This window comes from Arachis hypogaea, chromosome 16 (genome assembly GCF_003086295.3).
Source record: "Arachis hypogaea cultivar Tifrunner chromosome 16, arahy.Tifrunner.gnm2.J5K5, whole genome shotgun sequence".
NCBI classification, from domain to species: domain Eukaryota; kingdom Viridiplantae; phylum Streptophyta; class Magnoliopsida; order Fabales; family Fabaceae; genus Arachis; species Arachis hypogaea.
In genome coordinates, this window is record NC_092051.1 from 107,230,543 (window position 1) to 107,244,825 (window position 14,283).

Genomic DNA, 14,283 nt, shown 5'->3' on the forward strand with positions numbered 1-14,283 from the left:
AGTAGAAGAAGAAGAACATATGGAGGTGAGTTGATGGTTTGAATTTAAGTGGGTGGGTGTATGGATGTGAGTGGTGAAGTGGTGATAGGGAAGAGAGATTGAGGTGATTGGTGAAGAGTTTTGGGGAAGAGTGTTCATGGGATTTTTGTGAAAGAGGGGTGAGAAGAAGTGAGTGGAGGTAGGTGGGGATCCTGTGGGGTCCACAGATCCTGAGATGATCCTGTGGGGTCCACAGATCTTGAGGTGTCAAGGCATTTACATCCCTGCACCAATTTAGGCATGCAAAATGCCCTTGCACACAACTCTGGGCGTTCAACGCCAGGTTGGTGCCCATTTTGGGCGTTCAACGCCCATTTGTTGGCCATTTCTGGCGTTGAACGCCAGAACCATGCTTGTTCTGGGCGTTCAGCGCCCAGATGATGCCCATTTTGGGCGTTCAGCGCCCAGACACTGCCCATTTTGGGCGTTCAGCGCCAGAACCATGCTCTGTTCTGGCGTTGAACGCCAGGCAGATGCTTCCTCCTGGGTGTGATTTTTCTTCTGCTGTTTTTGATTCCGTTTTCAATTTTTCTCTTTATTTTGTGGCTCCACATGATCATGAACCTATCAAGACATATAACTAAGAAAAATATAGTTAGATAAATAAAAATTTGGTTGCCTCCCAACAAGCGCTTCTTTAATGTCAATAGCTTGACAGTGGGCTCTCATGGAGCCTCACAAATGTTCAGAGCATTGTTGAGTCTCTCCAACACCAAACTTAGAGTTTGGATATGGGAGTTCAACACCAAACTTAGAGTTTGGTTGTGGCCTCCCAACACCAAACTTAGAGTTTGACTGTGGGGGCTTTGTTTGACTCTGCTTTGAGAGAAGCTTTTTCTGCTTCCTCTCCATGGATGCAGAGAGAGATCCTTGAGTTGTAAACACAAGGTTGTCCTTATTCAATTAAAGGATCAATTTTCCTCTGTCCACATCAATCACAGCTCTTGCTGTGGCTAGGAAAGGTCTTCCTAGGATGATGGATTCATCCTCTTCCTTTCCAGTATCTAAGACTATGAAATCAGCAGGGATGTAAAGGCCTTCAACATTTACTAACACGTCCTCTACTTGTCCATAAGCCTGTTTTCTTGAATTATCTGCCATCTCTAATGAGATTCTAGCAGTTTGTACCCCATAGATTCCCAGTTTCTCTATTACAGAGAGGGGCATGAGGTTTATCCCTGAACCAAGGTCACACAGAGCCTTAAAGATCATGGTGCCTATGGTACAAGGTATTATGAACTTTCCAGGATCCTGTCTCTTCTGAGGCAATGTCAGTTGATCCAGATCACTTAGTTCATTGGTGAACAAGGGACGTTCATCTTCCCAAGTTTCAATACCAAATAATTTGGCATTCAGCTTCATGATTGCACCAAGAAACTTGGCAGTTTGCTCTTCAGTGACATCCTCATTCTCTTCAGAAGAGGAATACTCATCAGAGCTCATGAATGGCATAAGGAGGTTCAATGGAATCTCTATGGTCTCTAGATGAGTCTTAGATTCCTTTGGTTCCTCAGAGGGAAGCTCCTTATTGATCACTGGACGTCCCAGGAGGTCTTCCTCCTTGGGATTCACGTCCTCCTCTCCCTCATTGGGTTCGGCCATTTTGGTTATGTCAATGGCCTTGCACTCTCCTTTTGGATTTTCTTCTGTATTGCTTGGGAGAGTGCTAGGAGGGATTTCAGTGATCCTTTTACTCAGCTGGCCCACTTGTGCTTCCAGATTTCTAATGGAAGACCTTGTTTCATTCATGAAACTTACAGTGGCCTTGGATAGATCAGAGACTAAGTTTGCTAAGCTAGATGGATTCTGCTCAGAATTCTCTGTCTGTTGCTGAGTAGATGATGGAAAAGGCTTGCTATTGCTAAACCTGTTTCTTCCACCATTATTAAAGCCTTATTGAGGCCTTTGATCCTTCCATGAGAGATTTGGATGATTTCTCCATGATGGATTATAGGTGTTTCCATAAGGTTCACCTAAGTAATTTACCTCTGCTATTGCAGGGTTTTCAGGATCATAAGCTTCTTCTTCATAAGAAGCCTCTTGAGTACTGTTGGATGCAGCTTGCACTCCATTCAGACTCTGAGAAATCATATTGACTTGCTGAGTCAATATTTTGTTCTGAGTCAATATGGCATTCAGAGTATCAACCTCAAGAACTCCCTTCTTCATAGGCGTCCCATTATTCACAGGATTCCTTTCAGAAGTGTACATGAACTGGTTATTAGCAACCATGTCAATGAGTTCTTGGGCTTCTGCAGGCATTTTCTTCAGGTGAATGGATCCACCTGCAGAGGTATCCAATGACATATTTGATATCTCAGATAAACCATCATAGAAGATATCCAGGATGGTCCATTCTGAAAGCATGTCAGAAGGACACTTTTTGGTCAGCTGCTTGTATCTTTCCCAAGCTTCATAGAGGGATTCACCTTCTTTCTGTCTGAAGGTTTGAACATCTACTCTAAGCTTGCTCAGCTTTTGAGGAGGAAAGAACTTGGCTAAGAAAGCCGTGACCAGCTTATCCCAAGAGTTCAGGCTGTCTCTGGGTTGAGAGTCCAACCAGATTCTAGCTCTGTCTCTTATAGCAAATGGGAAAAGCATGAGCCTGTAGACTTCAGGATCTACTCCATTAGTCTTAACAGTATCACAGATCTGCAAGAATTCAGTTAAGAACTGAAAAGCATCTTCAGATGGAAGTCCATGAAACTTACAGTTCTGCTGCATCAGAGAAACTAGCTGAGGTTTCAGCTCAAAGTTGTTTGCTCCAATGGTAGGAATGGAGATGCTTCTTCCATGTAAATTGGAATTAGGTGCAGTAAAGTCACAAAGCATTCTCCTTGCATTATTATTATTTTCGGCTGCCATCTCCTCTTCCTTTTCGAAAATTTCTGAAAGGTTCTCTCTGGATTGTTGTAATTTAGCTTCTCTTAATTTCCTCTTCAGAGTCCTTTCAGGTTCTGGATCTGCTTCAACGAGAATGTTCTTGTCCTTGCTCCTGCTCATATGAAAAAGAGAGAACAGAAAAATAATAATAACAGGGGTCCTTTTTACCACAGTATAGAGGTTCTAGTGTGAGTAGAAGAAAAGAGAAAGAAGAAATTCGAACACAGATGGAAGAGGGGGTTCGAATTTGGGTGGGATGAAGTGTTAGTAGATGAATAAATAAATAGAAGGAGATGAGAGAGAAGGAGAATTTTCGAAAATAATTTTTGAAAAAGAGTTAGTGATTTTCGAAAATAGTTTTTTTTTTGAAAAATGTTAGTAATTTTCGAAAATTAAGATTTAAAAATTGAAATAATTAGTTAATTAAAAAGAAATTTTGAAAAAAGGGGGAGATATTTTCGAAAATTAGAGAGAGAGAGAGAGAGAGAGAGTTAGTTAGGTAGTTTTGAAAAAGATAAGAAACAAACAAAAAGTTAGTTAGTTAGTTAAAACAAAATTTGAAAAGATAAGAAGTTAGGAAGTTAGAAAAGATATTTTGAAATCATATTTTTGAAAAAGATAAGATAAGAAGATATTTTTGAAAAGATATGATTGAAATTGGTTTTGAAAAAGGTTTGATTTTTTTTAAAATCACAATTAATGACTTGATTCACAAGAAATCATGAGATATGATTCTAGAACTTAAAGTTTGAATCTTTCTTAACAAGCAAGTAACAAACTTGAAATTTTTGAATCAAAACATTAATTGTTATTGTTATTTTCGAAAATTTGATATAAAAATAAGAAAAAGATTTTTGAAAAATATTTTTAGAATTTTTGAAAATAACTAAGAAAAATAGAAAAGATTTGATTTTTAAAAAAGATTTTGAAAAAGATAAGATTTTCAAATTGAAAATTTGATTTGACTCATAAGAAACAACTTGATTTTAAAATTTTTTGAAAAAGTCAATCCAAATTTTCGAATTTGATGAGAGAGAAAAAGGGAAAGATTTTTTTTTATTTTTGAATTTTTATGATGAGAGAGAAAAACAAGAAAAATGATGCAATGCATGAGAGTTATGGATCAAAACAATGAATGCATGCAAGAATGCTATGAATGTCAAGATGAACACCAAGAACACTATGAAGATCATGATGAACATCAAGAACACATTTTTGAAAAATTTTTAATGCAAAGAAAACATGCAAGACACCAAACTTAGAATTCTTTAATGCTTAGACACTAAAAATTCAAGAATGCATATGAAAAACAAGAAAAGACACAAAACATGCAAATGCAAATATCAAACAAAAGGACTTACCAAGAACAACTTGAAGATCATGAAGACATTATGAATGCATGAAATTTTCGAAAAAATGCAAGATGCACATGCAATTGACACAAAACTTATAACATGACTCAAGACTCAAACAAGAAACACACAATATTTTTTATTTTTATGATTTTATGATTTTTTTGAATTTTTATTTTAAAATTTTCATTTTGAAAAAGAAAAAAAAATAAGGATTCAAAATTTTTCATATGAATTCCAGGAATCTTGTACTCTTTAGTCTAAAGCTCCAATCTGAGGGTTAGACATGGCTTAATAGCCAGTCAAGATTTAGAATGGATTTACATCCATTGAGGTGATTAGTTGAAGACCAATCCCAAAGGAGTTTGGGTATGGCTTTTCAGCCAGATAGGATTCAACATGTTACCATGAAACTCTAGAATTCATTCTTGAAAGTTTTGAAGCCATAGAATAATTTATTTTTGAAAACATTTTTTTTTTATTTTTTTATTTTTTTTCCGAAAACAAAAGAAAAATTTTTGAAAGATTTTTGAAAAATTTTTGAAAACTTTTTGAAAAGAAAACGAAAAGAAAGTTACCCAATCTGAGCAACAAGATGAACCGTCAGTTGTCCAAACTCGAACAATCCCCAGCAACGGCGCCAAAAACTTGGTGCGCAGAAATTGTGGTTACACTTTGATTTTATAAAATTCATTGCTCTTTCTTTCCCTAGTGATGGCGCCAAAAATATGATGCCAATACCATGGTTCACAACTTCGCACAACTAACCAGCAAGTGCACTGGGTCGTCCAAGTAATACCTTACGTGAGTAAGGGTCGAATCCCACGGAGATTGTTGGTATGAAGCAAGCTATGGTCACCTTGTAAATCTCAGTCAGGCGGATATCAAATGGTTATGGACACTACAAGAAAAATACCCATTCAAGTACACTTGAAAAGTGTAGCCAAAAGTGAAAAAAAATGATGCCTTAGGCTACGGCTACGCTTTTTGGGCTACGGCTACACTTTTTGGAGTGATTCCTATTCGGTCGTTGCCTATTCTCAAAGGCTACGCTTTTCTGCACCAAGGGCTACGCTTTTGGCGTTTGGGAATAGGCTACGCTTTTCAAGTGATGCTGTCCAGGATCAAAGGCTACGCTTTTCAGCTTTCATTTTTCCAGAATAGGCTACGCTTTTCAACGCTACTGCATCACTTGTAAAGCGTAGCCACATTGTATACCATAGCTACTTTTTATAAGCGTATCCTTAGGTCCCTCTTTTTTTTTTTTTGTATACTATAGCTACTGTATATAAGTGTAGCCTTAGGTCTCATTTTTTTTTTTTGTATACTATAACTACTGTATATAAGTGTAGCCTTAGGTCTTGTTTTTTTTTTCTCTCTATATATATATACAACATAATAGTTAATATGATTACATGTATAATAATTCTGCATTTTTATTTAAATGAGTTGAATATTACATAGAAAAAATAAATACATAATTATACTAAATAATTTCTCTAAATAACAAATTATCTGTAAACAATATATATTTACAATGATCCAAAAATACTAGAATAGAAGTTAATTTTGAATATTCATACATCTCACACTAAATTAAGCATAGCTTTATCAAAATAAGCATGAGATCACTTAGAATTTACTACTAATACTCTACGGAAAACTAAATTAAAATATTATATTACATAAATATCTTCTAATAAAAATTATTAGTCAACCATACATATATTCATTCCGAATACTACTCCATCTTAGCCAATAAACCACAATCATAAACAGATTAATCTTCATTATCATCCTTAATATTATCCTGCATAATTATATAGAAAAATAAATAAATAAATATTTATAATGACATTTGCAATTATAAAAATAAAAAATTAAAATAATTATTTAACAAGGAAAAAATTCAAATATAAAATATAAATTAATTATTCAGATATACTTAATTAGTTTTCAACATTGAGACTTTCATGGGGTGTTTCACCTTTAATTTCCCTAAGGACAAATGTAGATACGAGCTTTCCACTAAACACACCTAGAATATATGCTTATCTTCTACCCTTAATTGGCTTAGAAATAAGCTAAATTCAAAATGTTAAAAGTCATTCCTAACTTTTTATTATTAGTGCTCAATCCACATATGATAGATCATGAGAAAGTAAAATAAATAAATTACTAGTGTTAGTTCTTTTTCATTGAAAAAAACGGGTAGTGTGACTTGCTTCCCTCAGAGACAATGGCCAACACGAGTTACTTACTGTGACAGTGTACTTGCTTCCCTCGGAAGAAGTTTTATTTGTGCTCGCATCTGGTTCTCTTTCTTGCTCGGATCGACTCTGCAGCAAAAGCATATGAACAAAAGAATTGAATGTTGCAATCAACATATCTTACCAACAACAAAAAATAATGATAACTGATAAGCATTCGAAAATAGTGTGCACTATGTCTCATGAAAAGTTAAAAATCAGATTAGATAGAATTGGGCTTAGCTCAATTGTAGTTGTTCCCATTTAAAGATAATTGAAATCAGCACAATATTTTCATAACAATAATGCACATGATTGACAATTGATAAATTTAAGTTCATCTGTTCCTAGAGAAATATAACCTCTAGAATTATAAATAGAACAATATCAATAATATTAAGTTATTCTTCTTCCTATCTAATTTACAATAGAACAGAGCATGCACAACACTTTATTCAACTGAACTATACATGTGGCATTGCAGCAGCAACAATTGATGCAACTCATGGTAAAACAAATATATTAATTCTCAGATCAAAATGTCCAAAGAGACTACCATAGTGATGCAAATCCTTACTATAAGCATATTCTACCAATGGTTATAAAAACAGACCTTGATTGAGTGGAAGATCCCATCAGTATCGGCAAGAAGCACACCAACATCAGAAGCCTGGTCTTGTATGCAAAAGGGGTGACTAAAGGCAGGAGAGAACAATAATGAAACCAATATCACATTGCCAATGAGACATGCATCCAATATTTAGAAATAACAGAAGAAACTTTTGGCATATTAGGATAACATTTAAAAATTTGCGCTTTTCAAAATAGATAGTAAAGCAAATTTTCAAAATAGGATCATATATAGTAAAAAAGTGATCCCTCACACAACAACGTGAACACAAATTATTACATTCAATTATTGTTGCTATTATTATATATCATCAATGTAAATTATGTGAATAATCTCGTCACAATATCAAAATGATAGTGTAAGATTAACTCGAGCTGGGAAAAAGTTGGAAAAGAGAGTTTGCATCAAAATTTAACAACGACTTAGCATAGATGGGAGAACCACCTTCAGTTCTTTATTGTGCTTTGAGCTGTCAAAACCTCGGCTTTGAACTGGAACCTCCTCAAATTCTTTGGTCAACTGAAACAATGAAATATCTTATATATGTTTTCTTGTTCTAAAAGCCTATACAACCAGATTTGCAAAGAGGACAGAGTGACATGGAAAGAAGTGGAAAAATAGAAAACTGTTACTCTTAATATCGATACCATAGTATTAGACTCTCAGAATTACTCACCCCTGTTCCCTTCCTGAGATAAAGGCCACCACCACGAACAAGAAGCCACAGACCACCATCAGCTCTCCATCCCATGTTCTGGATTCTTCTGGCAACTGCTCTATTATGTGGCTGCCAGAATGGCTGAAAATCAGAGAAAAATAACCATTAACATCACAAAAATTCCACAGTATGGTAGCAGGCAAGTAGAAGTGAAAGAACAATGTCATCACAAAGTAAAAAGGCCCCAAAATTTAATTTAGTGGCTTTATTAGTTCACTGAGGAATTTTCTTCACTCTTGCACACCAAGAGCCTGGCTGTTCTCAAGAAACAGGTAGGTAAATGAGCATTGGAATTTGGAAATCGGTAGCAACAAGTCTTATGAATGAATCTGAGATTTGATATTATAATTTTTAATTGTAGTTGATAAGAAGAAAGATGGTTAAAAGTGCCAAAGAAAGCATAAAGCAGCAAGCCAGCAAATCAGAAATCTATGAGAATCTGCAGGCTGTGTTTCTAGAAATGGATAGCACTCAACATATAAGCATAAGCCTTCAAACCTTGTCCCAATTGAAGAATAGCTAAGTTCATATTATTCATCTTGAATTATGATTTTTCACAGAACCATTCAGTGGCCAAAGAACTAGCTGAATTAAATAAATCATAAACTCACCCAGATTTATGAACTTGAAACAAATAAATCAAATTAGACATAATAAATAAATTAATAACAGTAACAAGCACACACAAACCCAGAATCAGTCTTATTCCTTTTTGTATGAATTAAGAGTTAAATCAATCAACAACACTAAGCAGCAAAATGTGCACTCATACAAAGGTTTTGGTCATTTTGTTACTTTGCCAGAACCAATGGCAGCAACAATAACTGGAAATCTCACAAACCAGTCGTGGCTATCGTTGGCAAAAATCTCGCAGCAGAAACAAAAAATGGTAATAACAACAAGGTGGTCTACAAGACTTGCAAGCAAAATGCCGAAAACATTGACATACAATCCACTTTGGTTACATATAATGCACACAAACAGTTATATATGCAACAGGCTTAGTTGGACCAAATACATAAAAAATAGAAGAATATATTGCCAATATCTGACCTGCGATAGTGTCGCGCAGAAAGTCAAAATTCCTCTACTAAGAGTAAGAAACCAAATTTAGAAACAAATTGATTCAGTAATGTATAAATCGCAAAAACTACTCATGCTAAATTTCATAGAACTACAGAACATTGAGAACAAAATTGGAAATGAAACAAATTAAACATGGGATGGATAACATGATATACAAACCATATTGAAGGAGCTGAGTACTCTATCTTACCTTTAATTGGTTGGACCTCTCGAGCTGCAGGAAGGCCATGCAAGCCAAAACTAACAATGCAATAAAAATCCCCTTCATGCTGTGATTATTGAAAGGTATCAAGAAAAATTGAACACTTGTTTACAATCTAGTTAAATCTAAAGAGACAAGCAAAATTGGATGAACAGATCTTGCAAAAATTAATCAAAAAACCCAACAAAAGAAAAACAAATCAAGATAGTAAAGAAAGCATAGTGGATTGGCAAAGTTAGCAAAAGCAAATGCAGATCATTAGATCAGTGTAATACATGAAAATTCTGAGAAATTTACTTGAAGGAGATGAATAAGCACTTAAAAATATGTTCCTTTTGCTTCACCCAAATTTTAACTCCAGTTGGCACAGTCTCAGAGAAAGACCAAACTTTGAAATGCTGAATTCAATGATAGGAATATTTAGGAACATGAAGCTCAACTCAAAACACATGGAATTAGTTAACAGATAGAGTGAAGAGGAGGTACCTGTCACGGATTTGAACTTGTTCCATCATGGACGCCATTCTTTGCTGATAAACTTCTGGAAGTGATTCCAAACCAGCTAACATGCTCTCATCCATGATTCAATTCAATTCAACTCAACCTAGTGTTCTTCATTCACATTAATCATATATGATCTGTTAAACATGATTTTACAATGAAATAATATGTTGAACTGATTATGGCGAGATATATGATCTGGTATTAATCAACCCAATTAATTAGCAGATGGATCAAAATCGAATTGAGAAAACTAATCCAAATAGAAACTGGAACCTGAAGAAGAGATCTGGGGAGATTGCAGCAGAACTTTTCAAAGGAGATAATTGCATCCGCACCCTTGGAATCGAAAACGGCACCGATGAAACGCCTGCAGAGACATCGAAATTGAAATTGAAATGAGAATGAAATGAAAGTTGGAGAGAGAGAGAGGTTGGGAGTATGAACAGGAAGTAATCGTAGAAGCCGAAAGTGAGGACAGGAGAATGGCAAGCTCTAGCAGCGGCGGCGGCTTCAATTGACCCCAGGAGCGACGACAGTGCACGGCGGAACAGCCTCCTTCTCTCTCGCATCGCGTCTTCGTCCTCTCTCTCCATCTCGTCTGTGAATCGTCTTTCTCTCTCTCTCCTCCGGACTCCCTCCTCCACGACGGCGATGGCAGCGGCTGTAGCGGCGTTGCGGCAGTGACCCCCTCTCACTCTCTGTTCTCTCGCTCGTGCTCTCATCTCTGTCTTCCTCCTCTCCTCCCTCTGGTTTACTCATTCTCTCGGATCTGGGTGTGTGTGTGAAAGGACAGGCTGTGTGCATTTGAACAACTAATTGGAAGGGGAGTTAGGGTTTTGAACAATTAATTGGCAGGGTTGCGAGGGTTTATGAAGTAGGTGCAGGGAGGCAGGGTTGCGAGGATGAATGAAGGTGCGTTCTTTGGAGAGAATGACAAAAATTTTACTAAGTGTATGTGACTTTGCTTTCAGGGAAAAGAGGGAAAAAATTCACTAAGTGTCAAATTTTTTGCTATAGACACATTAGGCATCACTTTTAAAATGCACCCAAAATTTAATAAATAGGTTACTCTCTAAAAGTGTCCTCTTTGATACAAAAAGTGAACCTATAGATATTAACCTACGGCTACGCTTTATAAGTGATTTCTAAAATACCTAAGGCTACACTTTTTAAATGATGCCACAATTGTGTATCCTTTTCTCATATAAAAAGGAAACACGGAGAAAAGCGTAGCCTATTCTATGAATAGGCTACGCTTTTCAAATGTAGCTTAAAAAAATGTGGCTGAATGGGTATTTTTCTTGTAGTGGGAGTTTTCGAAAATAATTAATAAAAGAAGGATAGAAATACTTATGTAATTCCTTGGTGAGAATTTCAGATAAGCGTATAGAGATGCATTTGTTCCTCTGAATCTCTGCCTTCCTGCTATCTTCATCCAATCAGTCTTACTCCTTTCCATGGCTGGCTTTATGTAATGCATCACCATTGTCAATGGCTACTTTCGGTCTTCTCTCGGGAAAATGATCCAAATGCCCTATCATGGTACGGCTATTCATCTGTCGGTTCTCGATCATGCTGGAATAGGATTTACTATCCTTTTGCATCTGTCACTACGCCCAGCATTCGTGAGTTTGAAGCTCGTCACAGTCATTTAAACATTGATCTACTCGGAATACCACAGACAAGGTTTAGACTTTCCGGATTCTCTTGAATGCCGCCATCATTCTAGCTTACACCACGAAGATTCTGATTAAGAGATCTAAGAGATACTCATTCAATCTAATGTAGAACGGAAGTGGTTGTCAGGCACGCGTTCATAGGGAATGATGATGATTGTCACGTTCATCACATTCAGTTTGAAGTGCGAATGAATATCTTAGAAGCGGAACAAGTGAATTGAATAGAAAACAGTAGTACCTTGCATTAATCTTTGAGGAACAGCAGAGCTCCACACCTTAATCTATGGAGTGCAGAAGCTCTACCGTTGAAAATACATAAGTGAAAGGTCCAAGCATGGCCGAATGGCCAGCCCCTCTGATCTAAGAACTAGGCATCCAAGGATGATCCAAAGATACAATCCCGGATTCAAAGATGTTCAAAGATGTCTAATACAATAGTAAAAGGTCCTATTTATAATAAACTAGCTACTAGGGTTTACAGAAGTAAGTAATTGATGCATAAATCCACTTTCGGGGCCCACTTGGTGTGTGCTTGGGCTGAGCTTTGAGTGTTGCACGTGTAGAGGTCCTTCTTGGAGTTGAGCGCCAGCATTTGTGCCAGTTTGGGCGTTCAACTCTGGTTTGGATCTTTTTCTCGCGCTGGATGCCAGAATTGGGCAGAGAGCTGGTGTTGAACGCCAGTTTGCATCGTCTAAACTCAGGCAAAGTATGGACTATTTTATATTGCTGGAAAGCCCTAGATGTCTACTTTCCAACGCAATTGGAAGCGCGCCATTTTGAGTTCTGTAGCTCCGGAAAATCCATGTTAAGTGCAGGGAGGTCAGAATCCAACAGCATCAGCAGTCCTTCTTCAACCTCTGAATCTGATTTTTGCTCAAGTCCCTCAATTTCAGCCAGAAAATACCTGAAATCACAAAAAAACACACAAACTCATAGTAAAGTCAAGAAATGTGAATTTAATATAAAAACTAATGAAAACATCCCTAAAAGTAACTAGATCCTACTAAAAATATACTAAAAACAATGCCAAAAAGCGTATAAATTATCCGCTCATCAAGCGGTGCTGGCTCAGCACGAAGGTAAAGACCCTTTTGTAATTGCTTATGCGTCTAAGACTTTAGACGCTGCTCATTCTAATTACACTACTACTGAAAAAGAGCTTCTTGCTATTGTTTTTGCTCTGGATAAATTTCGAGCCTATTTATTTGGTACTAAGGTGGTAATGTACTCAGACCATGCAGCCCTAAAATATTTATTAGCTAAAAAAGAGTCCAAATCAAGGCTAATATGTTGGATACTGTTATTGCAAGAATTTGATTTAGAAATTAATGATAGGAGTGGTAACCAGAATTTAGTGGCAGACCACTTGAGTCGCCTTGAGCACATTAAGGATGACTCCACTCCTATAAATGATAATTTTCTATTTGATAGCTTGCAAGCAATATCTGAAGTAGTTCCTTGGTATGCACCTGTAGCTAATTATCTAGTTAGCCATACTTTCTCTCCCAATTTTACTAAGCATCAAAGGGACAAGCTGAAAAGTGAGTCTAAATATTTTATATGGGATGATCTATATTTATGGAGGTGTGGTGCTGATCAGGTAATCAGAAGATGTGTACCACAATCAGAATTCCAGTCCATTTTAGAGGCATGTCACTCTTTTGAGAGTGGAGGACATTTTGGCCCTCAAAGAATAGCTAGAAAAATTCTAGACTGTGGATTCTGGTGGCCTACTCTTTTTAAAGATGCTGCTGAATTTTGTAAATCTTGTTCCCTATGCCAAAGGTTTGGTAATATATCCAAGAGGGATGAGATGCCTCAACAGATTATGCTTTTCTGTGAAATTTTTGATGTTTGGGGCATTGACTTCATGGGTCCATTTCCAAACTCTAATGGTTACCTTTATATACTGTTAGCTGTAGATTATGTTTCTAAATGGGTGGAAGCAATTCCTACCCGTACTGATGATGCTAACATTATTGTTTCCTTTGTTAGAAATCATATTATTTGTCGCTTTGGGTCACCACGAGCAATCGTGAGTGATCAAGGCACTCACTTTTGTAACAGGAGACTAACAGGACTACTGAAAAAGCATGGGATTATTCATAAAGTAGCAACATCTTATCATTCCCAAACCAATGGAAAAGCAGAAGTGTCTAAAAGGGAGATTAAATGCATTTTGGAGAAAATAGTAAAACCTCGTAGGAAAGACTGGAGTGCCAGGCTACTGATGAGTATTTTCGGAAAACGAATTCCAAACACACAATCTAACCGGCAAGTGCACCGGGTCGCATCAAGTAATAAAACTCACGGGAGTGAGGTTGATCCCACAGGGATTGAAGGATTGAGCAATTTTAGTTTAGTGGATGACTTAGTCTAGCAAATCAAGAGTTGATTTGAGTGGTTTGTATTCGACAGAAACTAAATTGCATGAAATTAAAAGGGAGAGGGACAATTGGCAAGAATTTAAAGTGCAGAGAAATTAAAGAGGCTGAATCTTAAAGTGCAAGTAATATAAATTGCAGAAACTTAGATTGCAAGAAATGTAAATTGATGAATCTTAAAGTGCAAGAAATGTAAATGGCTTGAATTGTAAAGGGAATTGGGAATTGGATTTGCAGAAATTAAACAAGGAAAAGTAAAATGCAATAGACAGAAAAGTAGAAGATGACTTGAATTAAACCGGATCTAAAACGGAAATGAGAAAAAGCTTGGTGTAGCAATGAAATAAGGAAATTGAAATTTAAAACTGTAGATCTCAGGACTCAAGAGACTAGATAGCTGAGTATAGATCTCACTGCCTTCCTAGATCCAGCAAGAACAATTACAAAGGAAATAAAGAAATGTAAATTGCAGAAAGAGTAGAAGAAGAAGCAATTAACAGAAATTGGAATTCAATTATGCAGAAAATTTAACAAGATCTCAAGGTGAGATTGAAAT

General features: G+C 36.5%; 1 non-coding gene across 1 annotated transcript; it reads left to right on the plus strand.

Annotated features, from left to right (window-relative positions):
• Positions 1-2,400: 2,400 nt before the first annotated feature.
• Positions 2,401-2,508, plus strand: LOC112761449 (small nucleolar RNA R71). The gene has a single exon (XR_003181843.1). It is a non-coding gene; the product is annotated as a small nucleolar RNA R71 (small nucleolar RNA).
• The last annotated feature ends 11,775 nt before the right edge of the window (positions 2,509-14,283 follow it).